Source organism: Sminthopsis crassicaudata, chromosome 4, assembly GCF_048593235.1.
Source record: "Sminthopsis crassicaudata isolate SCR6 chromosome 4, ASM4859323v1, whole genome shotgun sequence".
Lineage (NCBI taxonomy): Eukaryota > Metazoa > Chordata > Mammalia > Dasyuromorphia > Dasyuridae > Sminthopsis > Sminthopsis crassicaudata.
Genome location: NC_133620.1, coordinates 397,788,320 through 397,804,127, shown reverse-complemented (window position 1 = coordinate 397,804,127; position 15,808 = coordinate 397,788,320). Strand labels below are relative to the sequence as shown.

At 35.6% G+C, this 15,808-nt stretch overlaps 1 protein-coding gene across 1 annotated transcript in view; it reads right to left on the bottom strand.

The window, feature by feature from the left end:
- DRC8 (dynein regulatory complex subunit 8) overlaps window positions 1–15,808 on the bottom strand; it is a 112,509-nt gene that overhangs the window by 13,405 nt on the left and 83,296 nt on the right. The gene's annotated exons all lie outside the window — the stretch shown is intronic.

Here is a 15,808-nt window from a genome sequence, read left to right as displayed (position 1 = left end):
TGGAACTATGTAATCCCACAAAACAAGAGGCAGACAGTAGCCAAGAAGCATGACCTTTGGTACCTGATGATATTGGATGAAGATGTGATTGCTGCCTATGGGCTCTATTGTGACAGTGAGTCTGAAATCACTACTCCGTTTTTGAGGGTTTATAGCTGACAGGTGTATAGCTGGGCCTCTATCGATCTTAACTTGTATGTCAGGCTATTTATGAGGCATTGTAAATTTTCCACTCCCTCTCAAAAATCCTATTAAAAGGCCCGTAGATCCTAATTCAGTAGATGAGCTTATAACAGATTTATTCTTTGAGTAAAAATAAGAGACCTACAGACTGCTGCTAAGCGGGGCATACTGTCATCCAAATGACAGCTATTTTTAATGTGTTTATACTGGCTTCACCCTATTACAAGCTCACAGCCTTCAGACTACTCTGCCACCAGAAAATTTAATCCACCTGACGATAGGATGATGTGTTATCAGAATTTCTGATCCCTTTAAAATATAAACCATTGTCTTCAGTTGCTCTATTGTTCAGCTGAGTGAACTGAATTTTAATACTCGTATGGTTCTGATGTGCATGAGTAGCCCTGTGGAGCTGCATCCCCCTGGGATCCTCATAAAAATAAAACTCTGCCCCATGAGACTGTCTAGGAACAATCGTTCTAAAATAAATAAAACAGACTTCATTCCTCTTCTGCTTATTCCAGAAACTTGTTCTAGAAGCCAGGGGGATCGCTACCAGTTTAAAGCCTATTATTCTGTCCTTCTCAACCTTTTCAAGATAAAAAGGCCCACTTTTTCAAGAACAGCCTCATTGGCCTGGAACTTTAGGAAGGAATAGATCAGAATAGATTTTTGGTCATCACAAAGAAAATTTAATCCTAACATGCTAGAACTGACATATCAATTTCCTCATTTGTAAAATTAGGAGCTGGACTTTGGTTTTTACATTTCCTCCAGTACTAAGATCTATGATTCCTCCTTGTTCATCTGTGAAATCGGGATAATAATACCACCTACTTCTCAGGGTCATTGTGAGGATCAAATGAAATAATCATCATATATGGAAATACATTTAGAATGATTGTACACGTACAGCCTATATCAGAGTGCTTACTGTTTTTTGAGGGGGAGGTAAGGAAGGAGGGAGAAACAATTGAGAACTTACAATCTTACAAAAATAAATGTTGAAAACTATCTTTACATGTAATTGAAAAAATTAAATACTATTAAGAAAGAGGTTAAAAAAAAGAAAAGAATCATTGTAAAGTGCTTAGCAGAGTGCCTGGCACATAATAGGCACTATTTGTAGCTGATTTTATTCAATTGTTTCCAACCCTTTGCTAGCCTATTTGTCCATTTCTTGACAAAATTACTGGAGTGATTTGCCATTTCCTTCTCTCTCATTTTACATATGAAGAAACTGAGGTAAGCAGGATAAAGTGATTAATCCAGGATAACACAGCCACATTTGAACTCAGGAATACGAGTCTTTCCTGATCAATCCCAAGCCCAGCACTCTATCATAGCTGCCCAAGCACTATATAAATGTTAGCCATTATCATCATCATCATTACATGACAATGTCATATGTGCCAGGGACTGTTTCCCATACCATTTGCTCTAACTCCAAAGATTGTTACCACCAAGCTGAGAAATATATTATGCCATTATTTGCTAACAAAACTCAGCAGATGTAAAATAAAATTTATTTTAAGAAAAATTGGAAAAAGATGTCAGGATAGCAATAGAGGTTTTTAGATGCTCCATTAACACTCTTTAAAAAAGAAGAGGGAGAGAAGAAACAAGGTAGAAACAGAGCAGAAGGGACAAGGTAGTTTTTTTTTTTTTTATTTTAAAATTAGTAGAAAATAATTAAGTTTAGCATGCTCTTAAATAAGCCAAAAACAATGGAAATGTTTTATTAATAAATACTGCCCTCTTGTGGCCATAGTTAATTTGATCTGCCTGGTAAATGCTAGGCTTAGAATTTGTAAAAATAAATAAATTACATTAAATAAATACAACAGCCAAGTTAAGTTGTATAAACAAGCATTTATTAAGCATCTACTATGTGCCTTGCACTGAGAATACAAAGAAAGACAAAAACGGTCCTCCCTGCCTTCAGTGAAATTACAGGAGTTAAAAATGTAGATTTATAGGGATGAATGAAAATTAGAAAAAGATCAAATCATAAGAGAGCTTTGAGAAGCCAGGGGCATGCTCAGGGCATCGATCCTCTCTCTGAAACTACACAATATATACACTTACACAAACACATATAAACACATGCATTCATCCAACCATAATAACTCTCAAAAATAATTCACTGGAGTCCCACTCTGATGCCTTATTGTTGAATTAAAGGTGACCTTGGATTCTCAAAGACTATGGTGATAGAGAGAAGCCTGGGAGGGCCTTCCAAGCTGGAAAGGCTCGGAGGAATAACCTAGAGATGAACTATTATCTTACAACTTTTATGCTTATTATCCAGGACCAGTACTGCTTAGCTCAGAGAGATCAGCCCTGGTTGGGCCAAAGGGTGATGAGTTTTGCAGCCATAACCACTCTCAAAAACCCTAAGTCATGGATAGGTGGTGAGCTGTGTCAGGGAAGGAAGAACCAATCCCAGCAAAATTACAGATCACAAAATCGCATCTCCAAGTCTGCTTGTAATCAGCAGGAACCTATTATAATCCTTCAGATTCTGAAAGGTCTGATAATGAAAGGAATAGTGGCTCTATTGTTCAGATAAAATAAAACCTAGTTTCCCTTCCTCATAGTAGAATATTATATATTATTTTCTAGGTAAAATTGTTAAACATACAGAGGTCAGGTTTGTATATCAGAAGAAGCTTTCTCCCAAAGAAATGAGTCTTTAATTGGTGAAATTTCCAGCGCTGTATCAAGATAGTAAGATAGATTTTTTTTAAGTAATGGCTAACATTTAAAATAGCTAGCATTTGTATATGGTATCCCCAAAGTATGCAAAGATCTTAAATCCCCAGTGCTGGATACACTGTATTTAATAAATGCTTTTTCATTCTTATTCATTTTTGCTTCCTTGCTTTCTCTCCCATGACCTAGAAGAAGGTGTATTAATTTATAGCAATGTCTACTACTTATACATGCAATTTCCGTAGCTTCCTGTACTAAAAAAGAATGGAAATCAATCTTTTAGCAACAATAAATCTTTAATTCAGTGGATTGCAAATTTTCCCATTATATCACTTTTCCACAAAACAAAAGCAAAATGTCAAAGTAGTAAAATATATATGTATATATATATAATTGTTAATTTGTTTGTTTTTTTTTTTAAAGCCTTTCTTTTATTTGAAGGAAATTTGCAGTTTGGAGGGCAATGAGGGATAGCTCAAGAAAAAAACAAACAAACAAAGAAATAGGTTCTCGATTTTAAAATATGTATAATAACATCATTCCAAATTGTTTCACTTAAGAGAAAAAGGCTACTGTGGAAGGATGGAGGTAGTAGGAGGCTAGTATTAGTGGAAGTACCCTAGCTAGAAGAATATTTATGAGAATAAATAATACTTTCCTTTGTGACAACAATCATAGGAGAATCAAAAAGCATTAGGTAAGTACTGTTTCTGATTCCATTCCAGTGAAAATAGGTCAGTGTTCTTAACCCTATCTTGCAGATGAGAAAATGTTGGCAGAGAAAGGTTAAGTGTTTTAGCCACGGCCACAGAGGAAGTCAGAGGTTTTGATTCAATTATAATTCAGAGTTCCTGACTCCCCCCTCCTCTAGTCAAATCATTAAGCCATATCTTCTCCCATTACAACATTATTTATTTTAATGCTGAATCCACTGAAAAGATACAATAAAACACACTGTGAAAATTCATTTCTCTCTAGTGACACAACAATCAGTCAATAAACTGAACTATTTCATGCTTCACAAAAAACCAAGATAATATCTGTAGTTAAAATGTTTTATGAAGCACCTACATTTCAAGTAGTTCCAGGTCACCAGCAAAAGATACACACAAGATTCATTTTTAACTATTTATAGTGAAAATTAAGTTTCACTATTTATAGTGAAAATAAAAACCACAGGAAAGACCTTTTTTTTAATTCTCAAAAGTCAAATTAAAAGTTTAGATTATAAGCAGAAAGATTTTGGGGAAAAATCAAGCTTAGTAAAGAAAATAATCAATACAGGGTGTTCCAAAAATCTCAATGCAGCTTGAAGTTGAAAGCTCAATTTAAGGTATTTCAGAGAGTTAAATTTGAAGATTTGACACTTTTCTAGGACTTTGGGGGTAGTCTGTCTTCACTAGCAAAATGTTTTCTATTTTGAAGAAGGGGGAAACTTTTCAACAAAAAACAAAACACAGTGATACTTATAAAAAGGAATAAATGAATAACTGGATTATCATATGTTCTAAAAAATATTTTTCTGCTCAGGATTTAGAAAAGTGGGAAGATCTATTTTGACACATTTACAGGTTGCACACATTTTGGTATATGTGCAATTCTAAATAAAACTATCTAATCTTTATGGGATATAGGCCTCCTAACAATTAGGAAACAAACTTGAAAAAGGTTACCATGTTGGGAAAAGGAAACCTATTGAATATAGAGCCAATAGGACCTAAATTTGAAAGTCAGTTACTATCAGTATGATGTTAGGTAAATCACAATGTCTCTGCTTGTTTGTTTATCTATAAAATGTAGATAATAGAACTTTATCATTCAATCCATTTAGGAAAAAATATCACCTACTTCAGCGGGTTGTTACAGATATTAAATGATTTGACATATGTGAAAAGATATTTAAATAATAAAACATTATATAGACTGTAAGTTCCTTAAGAGTAGAAGTTGTTTTTAGTGTTTGGCACAGAGATGATTAATAAATGTTTATTGACTATGTGTCATAAATATGTTTTCATTTCCATACAAAATATATCTGTGAGGCTGTGGGCAAGTCACTTAATCTCTCAGGGTCCCTTTCTGTACCTCCCTTACTCTAAATTTCTAAGTTGTTAAATAGCTGCAGATCTGCCTTGGCAAGGGAAGCTTCTTCACCCAAAGATGTTCACATGGATAAAATAACAAGTTTGGAACCTCCCCCTCCTCCATCATCAAAATTCCTTAAGTTATTCCAATTGACTCACACTCCCCCAGCTCAGCTCCTCTAGATATTAGATCAACTTTCACTCCCCACCATCACCCCCACTACCTGGTAGTGCCTTTCTGTTCTCTTGGTGGATGCTTGGAGCAAATAAAGACATCTTCAGGAAATGACAGACAGCCAAGGATCATCCCATGGGGAAAATTTACTTATAAATAAAAGGAAGCAAATGAATTTATTTATATTCTCAAAAAGGGTTTTGATGAGGTTAACCATTGTGTTGAAATAAACAAATATAAAAGGGAACCAAATCATGCTGTATTAGATTGAAGAATAAATTAAGAAAGGGAAAATAAGAAGAAGGAAAACAAGCAAATACTTGCTGATTAAGCATCTATTATATGCCAAATACTGCTAAGGCATTTATATAACAATTCCAACAACTTTGATCCTCAGAACCATCCTGGGAAGTCAGTACAATAAAGACAACTAATAGATAATTTCTTTGAATGAAGAAATATTAACAATGAGACTTTGGAGAATATTAGTGCTACGACTGGTCTTATGGAACACTTTTATCAATTATCTAGAAAGGGAGGTGCACAATGAAATTTCTGAATATCTATAAGTATCCCAAGCATGAAGATGATACTGAAGAAAGATGATGGGAATAAAGTGCAAGAACATCTCACAAAGTAGTATAAATGGAAAGAAAAGTAGAAGATGCAAATTAATGCAAATACCTTGTAATGTAGTTAAGTGTATTTATACTTTTTTAAGGAAGGTATGTGTACATGTTGGGGGGGGGGGGCGCAATTTGAAATGGAGTTTTGCTATGGAACATGTTGACACTTCTGGCAATGTCCAGGGAAACACACAGCTTAACATTTAAGGACCTGGTGTTTTGGGGAAAAAAACAGAAAACCAGGGCCGCCTCACATCATCCCTTACTTCCTATAGCTGCAGGAGAAAGGATAGGTCTAAAGTATACAGGAGAGAATTGGGACCATTAATATATATAAATATATATATATTAATAAGGGATACCAGAAGTACATAAAGCAAAAATGAAGGGCAACCATTTTCTTTAACAGGTTCCTTCTTGGTATTGTCAGGAAGAATATTGACTGTTTTACAGAATGGAAGCTCAGGTTCCCTTTTCTATTGACATCCTCAGCACCTGGCCCACAGCAGGTTCTTAATAAAAATTTGTTAAGAATTTGACTGTTGGGGGCAGCTAGGTGGCGCAGTGGATAGAGAACCAGCCTTGAATTCAGGAGGACCGGAGTTCAAATCTGATCTCAGACACTTAACACTTCCTAGCTCTGTGACCCTGGGCAAGTCACTTAACCCCAGCCTCAGGAAAAAAGAAAAAAAAAAAAAAATACTAAAAGAATTTGACTATTTGCTATAAAAATTAGGGGAATGACTCTTATACATAGCTAAGAAAAAACAAAACACTATAAATAAAATGATGACCATACAACTTCAGGAAAGGCAATTAAGTGGTGCAATGGATACAGCAATGGATTGGAGTCAGGAAAACCTAAATTCTAATCCTGCTGAGATATCAATTGGCTATGTGACCTCACGCAAGGCAATTAACCTCTCTATCTCAGTTTCCTCAAGTAATGCTTAAAAATTACATGGAGAATGAAGAAAGAAATCAAAAGAATGATATATGCAATGTAAAAAGTTAACATGGGAATTAATAAAACTGTAGGCAAATGTAATAGTTAAATATTAGTGCCTAGCTGATAAAGTTAAGAAGCAGGTACGTAGAACAGTGGATAGAGCACCTGACCTAATGTCAGAAAGATTCATCTTCCTGAGTTCAAATCTGGCCTCAGACATTAGGCAAGTCACTTAGCTCTATTTACCCCTCAGTTTCCTCATCTATAAAATGAGCTAAAAAAGCAGCAAACATTCAGTATCTTTAGGGGAAAAAAAAACAAATCGGGTCACCAAGAGTCGAAATGAACAATAACAAATCAAGGTTAAAAGGCACACCCATCTCTTCAGAATTAACAAATCTATTTTTTTTTTCTGGGAAATGTAGTTTATGAAGAATTTTGTTTGGATATTTGTTGGGGAATATCTCTTCTGTCAAAAACAAAATGTAAATATTTTAAGTCATGACTGAATATATTAATAAGGGATAGAAGACGGACATAAACTACAAAAATGAAGAGCAACCAGTTAATTTTTTGTTACAAAACATATGCATGGGTAATTTTTCCAACATTGACCCTTGCAAAACCTTCTGTTCCAAATTTTCCCCTCCTTTCCCCCACTATACTAGATGGCAGGTAGTCCAATACGTGCAACCATTTTCTTTTACGTGTTCCTTCTTGCTATTGTCAGGAAGAGCAGTGACTATTCTATAGAATGGAAGTTCACATCCTCTTTTCTGTTGACATCCTCAGCACTGGCCCACAGTAGGTCCTTAATAAACATTTGTTAGTGTTCCATTGATCGTTTGCTGGGAAGATTGGAGAATGACTCATTATCATCCCTTTTCTCCCCTGACATTTGCCATCACACCCGTGAAGGCCTTCATCATTTTCTAGTTGGCTTTCCTGTTAAGTTTCTTCCCATTTTGATTCACTTCTCACTAGGCTATCAAAGTATTCTAAATCAAATGCAAGGATGACCATATCACAACACTATTTAATAACCACAATGGGCTTCCTGTTGCCTCCAAGATCAAATATAAAATCTTTAGTTTGACTTTTCCTTAACAGCTGGTTTCTGCCTAGCCTTCCTCAAAACAAGTGAATTCAGCTTTTTAAGAGAAAATTAAGAGCATGACCAATTACTTCCCAGCCAATGGAATTCTCGCTTCTAATTCAATCAAGAAAATTGGTTCAGGGGCAGGTAGGTGGCGCAGTGGATAGAGCACCAGCCTTGAATTCAGGAGAACCCGAGTTTAAATGTGATCTCAGACACTTAACACTTCCTCGCTGTGTGACCCTGGACAAGTCACTTAACCCCAGCCTCAGGGGGAAAAAAATAAGATTACTTTTAAAAGAAAATGATTACACAAAATTGTCATATAAAATAAATTTATTACAAAATATTTTTTAAACTTTTTTTCAACTCAAAGATCTTTTATTCATTTTTATCATCATGACTTTCTTCATTATCACTTTTATTGAACTTCTTTTCTCCCTGATCTTCCCACCCACACTATTCATGCTTTAAACAAACCAGATTTAGAAAGTGTATGTCTGAGTCACCACAGAGCCATAAAATATGAATATGTTACTTGCCTACCTATCTAGATATGACAATACACCCATTGTATGTGTTCTTTATATGTTCCAAGAAGAAGCTTCTTCCTTTTTCTATTTAATTCCCTAGTTGATGTTTTGTTCTGATGATGCACTTCCACTTTAGGGAACTTCTAGCTGAAGCTGTGACCTAAGGCAAGACTGATGTTTCTAAGTAGAACTCATTAAAAAGGTAATTAATTTCAAGCACAGGGTGCAAAATCAACTTTGTCCCTAAGAAAAAGAAAAAATTCTTACAGAAAGAGGCACAGGGTTTTTTACTTCTTAAGCTGAAAGGGGTTAGGTTTTGGGGGGAGATTGGTCTTTTTTTTATTTTGTGGGAAAGAAGAAACATTAGGGAATTTAGCTAAGAGTGAGAGACATAATTGTTTTCTTTCATTCCTTCCTAGTAACTTTTTCCTTATATGGCAATGACTCTGGTGCTACTAACACAAAACCTTAAACTCCCATGGGGAGGAGGGGTCCCCAAAGCAAATGATTTTTTTTGGTTCTAGAGGTAATAGTAAAGGAGGCTATACTTTTAGTACTATAGCTCAGGAGTTCCCAATGGTATGCTTCCCCTCATTGTTTATCCATTCATATTGATTAGTCAGTCAGGCTTTTATAAATGGATTTTTATTAAGATGGTATAGTCAGAGCAGAGGGTACAAAATATCACCCCAAATTGGAGATATACCCTCCCACAAGTACATGAACAAGCCAAGGGAAAGGAGGTTCAAGCTTAGAACATATGATATGACAAAAGGGCTAACAAAACTCCTAGAAGTCCTGATATCCCTTTCATGAGGCTCCCACAGAACTGCCCCCAGGTAATTCTGTTGTGCTTAGTTTGTCCTAGGTTCTCAATAGGGACTGCCATCAGCTGCTAAGATGCTCTTGAGAATTTGGAATCTTTTAGATCTTTCAAAATTCAAGGGATTTTCCTCTGGTCAAGTGCTAGAGGAAGAAGGAAGGGGAAGACTTTTTCCTGCCTCCTCTACCACCTCCCCCTTCCCCCAATAATGATCCTCCCAGGTACTTGGATGGAATTGTTTCCATCACTGAGCTGGCCAGGCAATTGAATTCTGAGCTTTGAATTGGTTTGATCTTTTATTCTAAACTCATAAGATGAGGTTCAATCTCTTCAGCCTATTCTTATACCCTTTCTGTGTAGCATCATTTTATTTGATTTCATGGCTGAAAATATTCTACTCATTTTCTAAGTTGGAAATTAATCAGGTGGTTCGTAGGTAGTCAATGCCTTTGGTTGATTTATTGATTCAATAGAGATATTCTCACCTAAGAAAAGCATCAGGGCAAGTAGGGGCAAGTGAGTGACTGAATGATTGATTCAATTGATTCTTATACTTAACAACTAAAAGGAGAAATGGAAAACAGAAGTCCTTTGTCAAGTGAGACAAGTGAAGGTGCTTACTTGAGAATAAAATGCTGGGAGAAGTTCTGAATACATAAAAGGAGCCGGGATCCTTGGAAGCCAAATATAAGATTGAGAAAGGAAAAGGATTAAAGAAAAAAAATTAGAACAGAGTAAGTAAAGATATATTAGGAATCTTTTCAAAAGTCAGTTATCTTCCTAAAAATTTAATGATTATCTAAAACTTTAACATAAACTATTTTAATAATTATTTTTTAATATAAAAAAACTATGAAAATTCAGTTTAAATCTGTTTGAGCAAAGTCACCACCTAATGTTATATAGGATAGTTACAGCTTCAAGTTGAGATACTTCATTATGGCACCTTGCTACCACCTGGTGGTAGTTCCCCAAACTACAGTCAGGGATAATCAAGGGACAAAAAAACAAGTCTCCCAGAATTGAAACTTCAAATAAATCACAGATTAACGTTAATACCATTAGCAAAAATGTATCAAAGAATACGTCTTTCATGAGTTCTTGGCTATTTTTTATTTTTTACAACTAGGAAGGCATAACAAATTCAATTTAATTCAATTCAACAAACATTATGCCCTTTCCATGGTCAAGAAGGAATACCTGAAAAGAAAGAAAAATACCTGTGGCTAGTAGAATGAGGAGGAAGTGGTACCTGAACTCAGCATTGGTCAATAATTACTAATTATATTAATTATCACATTATGTTAGTATTAAGTCTGTTGATAATTCTTAATTGTCCATATTAATAAAGAAGAAGTATATGAAAGGAGGAGATGAAAAAGGCACATTTGGCACAAAAGCAGAAGTGGGAGATGGCACGTTGTCTGCTTGAAATAATTAATAAATTATCCAATTTACCTGATCAGAGAATGTATGAAATTAAATAAAATTAGAAATGCAGGTTGAAGCCACATTGTGTGGGCTTTAATGGTAGGGTCAGCAGTTTGTACTTCTCCTAGAAGCAAAAGAGATTGGATAAAAGTCTTTGAAGACAGATAACAGCCTGGGAGTCTAGAGAGTAGGTTCTAGTCTTATTTATGCCCCTGACTAGTTACTTCATCTGTCCTCTGTAAAATAAGCAGATTAGACTGGCTCTCAAAATTCTCTTCCAAATTCCAATGTCTAGACTTCAATGGTTTCTAAAAGGTTTCTAAAAAATTAAAGATACAGAGCTCCCTAAAACTGGGAAAACCCAAGTCTTAGAGACTTTATGGTAGGATATAAAAAGCCTCTTAATGTGTGTATGCATGTGTGTGTGTATGTGTGTATATATATATATATATATATATATATATATATATATATATATATATATATATATATATATATATTCACAATGAGGGAAAAAAACATTTTTCTTATTCTAGGTTTAAAACCATCCCCAAGTAAGGTAAAAGTAAAGTAGGCAATTTGATTTCTTCCCATGTACCCCTTTAAATGTCTTTAAATATCTACCTTGTTTATGTCTAGATATTAACATCTCAGCTTTCCTGGGAGACCAGGGGGTCCTGAGCAGAGCTTTTGCCTTTCTCTGTACTTCTTGTACATGACACAGTGCCTGGCACTCAGAAAACCCTTTAAAAAGCTTGTTAACGGATAAATAGCCGGCAGAAAAAAAGAACAAGGTCCAAAGAGTTAAAGGAATTAAGAACAAATCATTTTACATGATTGGAAATGAAAGAGCTTCATTGCATTTGAGCTGAGTCATGAAAGATGGGCAGAATTTAAATGAGTAAGACTTGGAGAGGAAGGGCGTAAAAGGGAAATTCTGGGAATTCAGGGAACAGTATAAGCAAAGGAAAGGAAGGAAGGCTGGGATGTACTCGGGGGATGGTGAATGATCCAGTCTGTCTGAAACATCAAGCAGTGGGGAGATCAGGCTGGGAAGGTGAGGTATCACAAGATTAGGGAGGTTCTTGAATGCATTTCTTCATCACCTTAAAAAATTAAAGGGGAGGAAGAAAAGATGTCTTTCATAATTATAGCTGCATCGTAAAAGATAAAAGAATCAATCTGGATCTTAGAAAATTGGAAAACTTTTGTACAACTTTTGCAAAAGCACAGAGATAGAGTGTTTTGTGGAAAGAACAACAAAAAGATCAGATCAACTGGATCCTACAGTCTGGCCAATGTTATGTTGGGGAATAATGTAGACTAGGCCTAGAAAGGTGGGTTGGAATCAGGCTGTGAAAGGCTTTAAATGTCAAATGGAAGCGCTAGGGAGTCCCTTAAGTTAAATGAGCAGGAGACTGACCAGGTCAGAGCTGTGGTTGGGGAATATCACTTCTGAGACTGTTTGAAGGATGGGAAGAGAAAGTAAGACTAGGGAGGAGGAAACCAGTTAAGAAACCATTGTGATACTCCAGGGAAAAGATGTTATTTTTGATGTAGGAAAAAGCAACAAAATCAACATTCTAAACATAATAGAGGTAAAAGAAGCTCTAACAGTGAGCTGTATGTCCTTCAGAGAAAATATCATGGTAGCCTCGCTGTAACCTAACCCAGAAAGGCTACCCAGAGATCAGTGACCAAAGTTGAAGCAGCCTGAGCCTTGGGTAATAAATATGCTGGTGCCTTAACATGAAAAACAGGAACCAGCAGCCAAGATTCACCAGTAAACGAAAGAGTCCGTATTTAAGTGTTGAGGATCCTCCCATTCTCTAAATATCCAGTTTATCATTTGTTAAAATACCTGTATTTGTACTTTTAAGTAACTAGGTGGTATGGCAGATAGAAAGCTAGATTTGAAGTCAGGAAGATGACTTTCAAGTCAGGAGAAACTAAATTCAAATCCAGCCTAACACATTGACTGTGTGATCCTAGGCAAGTTACTTTAACCACTTCCTGCCTCAGATTCCTCATGAGAATAATAACAGTACCTACATCCTAGGGTGACTGGGTGAATAAAATGAGGTAACATTTGTAAAGCACATTTTAGATATTTTTTATTAAAATAAAAGGTGGGAAAATGACACTTCAAAGCTAGGAATGTGCTCAGTATATTGATTTTTGTTTCAACTTGTATCTCAAACATTGCCAAACACTTTGTCTGCACTATGTCATTCACTGTCACAAAAGGCACAGAATATCTATATGCATTAGCCTTAGTGAAATTAATTGTGAATTAATTTCTAGAAAAAAAATAGAGTATAGGTAATCTGACTTAGGATTCATTGCCATTTTCTTTTCTTGGTAAGGGGAGACAGTCAAGATTAAGTGACATGTCCAAGATCACACAGCTAGTAAGTGATTGAAGCTGGATTTGAATTCAAGTCCTCCTGACTATGGGACCAGCATTATCACCTAGCTATTCCTGTCTCTCTCTGAGAGGACCACCATAATCTCTTAGGAAAAAATTGGTATTCATAAATTGGGATTTCAAAGCAATCATCCTACAAAAATTATACTCTTATGATTAATTATAAAAAAATCACAAATTCACTGAATCTTAGGGTCAGACAGGATCTTGGATACCCTCCAGTTCAAACTATACCAATAATAACAATAATCATGATTATTCTGGTGATGATGACTAACATTTAGATACAAGCTTATAAATAAGCATAAGTTTACTATATGTGTAACTAAACCCCAATATTGTGATGTCACTGGTCTTTATCAAAATCAAAGGATGAATAACAACTATGGGTCCCACACATTGTGCTAAGTGCTTTATAATATCTCATTTGAACCTCACAACAATCTTGGGAGGGAGGGAGAGACTACTATGATTCCCATTTTACAGATAAGGAAATTGAGGCAACAAAAAACAGACTTGTCTGGCATTATGCAATGTCTTGGGCCTTAACAGGAGTAATCAATCAAATTGGTTTATTAAGCTATTATTAAGGACCATTCCAGATGGCAGCCCAATAATCCTCAAGATAAGTTCCATATGCTCATATAAGGCCACAGATATTTAATATGATTATAATTAAGTTCATATAGCACTTTATAGATCCCAAAATACTTTTGCACAAATTACATCATCTAATTTTCAGAGCAACCTGCAAAGTAGACAATAAAAGTACCACTTTTTTTTTTTTAATGAAAAATTGAAGCAAACAGATTAAATGACTTTCCCAAAGGTCATATATCTAATAATTGAAAGAGTCTGGGCTTGAACAAGATGCTAGGCAATGTTTAACAATCAATTTGAGGGTGGAAGGATGGAATGTACCTTCAACATACTTTCAAGTTAAATCTGCATTAACATCTTCTCCATCATTTTCTTAAGTTTAGACAATTAGTTAAGCAAACTGTTTAGCATTGTAAGATTACATGAATTCTAAAACACAAATGCTCACATTGAACATTTAATGATCAGTTCTCTAAGTTCAAACTAGCATACCCCCAGTATTTTTTACTTCAACTCCCATGTTTTTTCCTCTATATCATGCTTCTCTAGAGAAAGGCTTCTAAGAGAAAGGAAAGAGTGGAATAAAAGCAGGAGCTCCCCCAAATACCTTTAAATAATGACTAAACAAATTTTAGAACTTCAGAACCCACAAAAAGATGGAGGGGAACAATCTTCTAGCCGAAGGCAGCTTAAAAGGTTGGCAGGAGGGGTCTGTTGCATTGGAGTAGGTCTGGAGCACAATCTCTGAGCAGGTCATCCCAGCACAGCACAGGAAACCAGGAAGGGGCAGAGATCTCCAGACCTCTCAGCCCACAGAGACCAAGGGCTTTCTGAGCAAGAAAGATTTGATGCGCTAGGGTGTGAGAGGAGCCCCAGCCCAGGATCAGCTTTGGGAGGCACTTAATCAGCAGAGGCAGCAACAAGGACAGCTTCTGAAGATCTCACTCACAGGCAGGGGTTGGGGCTGGACAGAGGGAGATTGTAGGGGGCCCTTTTGGTGACACTGTGGCAGGACTCTAATGCTTTGTCCTTCTGGTTACTGGCTCACTATATAGATCTGTAAAAGGATCTCTTAAACAGCTGTACAAATCCCCTGAAGCTTGGAACAGTGTAGCCTTCACTGTAGAAACAGAGTCCTGCTTTAACAAAGAGTTAAAAGTTAAGTAAAAGACTGGGGAAATGAGCAGACAACAGAAAAAGATACTGATCATAGAAAGATACTATAGTGACAAGAAAGATCAAAATACTCAGGAGATGATCAAAGTTCCTACATCCAAAGCCTCCAAGAAAAATAAGATTGGTGTCAGGTTCTAAAAGAACTCTAAAGGAATTTTAGAGGGAAAGAACTGATCATGTCTGAATATAAACTAAATCATATTTTTTTCCTTTCTTTTTTTGAGAGTTTTTTTTGGGGGGAGATCTATGTTTTCTTTTGCAACATGACTTTTATGGGGATGTTTTGTACAACTTTACATGGATCTTCTCAATAGGGGATATAGGGAAAAAGGGAGAGAATCCGGAACTCAGAATTTTAAAAATAAATATTAAAAAACTTGGTTTACGTGTAACTGGGGGGGGGGGAATTTTTTTTTTAAAGGCACTGAAAAGACTATGCCTGAGTTTTTATTTTCTTACTTTCTTTTGTCTCTCTTGTATACAAATACTTTCAAAATTATTAAAAATAACAACTTGCTTTTAGAAAGCATTAACATTGCTTATGGTAAAATGAAATGTGGGATGGAAGCAAGGGATAATGAAATTAAAATGATTTTATTCTAGAATTTAAATAAAACATAGGTTAAATTTTTAAGAATTAGTGAAGCCTCAGTCTGACTTTAATACCTTTTATGTTATATGGGAATGGTGACAATTAAGCTTTGATAGCTATGAGGCAAATAGGTGGCTCAGTGGATAGAGGGCTGGGGCTAGAATCAGGAAACCCCAAAATTAGGTGTTTGACACATACTGGTTGTGTAGTGCTGTAGCCCTGTCACTTAATCTCTTTGCTTTAGTCTACGGGGAAAAGGAAATAAATGGCAAACTACTCCAATAAATTTGCCTAAAAAAACAAACAAACAAACAAAAAAAAAAACTGTGGTTCATAATTTCATGAAGAATAAGACACAACTGAACCAAAATTGCAAATAACCTAGTAATAAACAGTT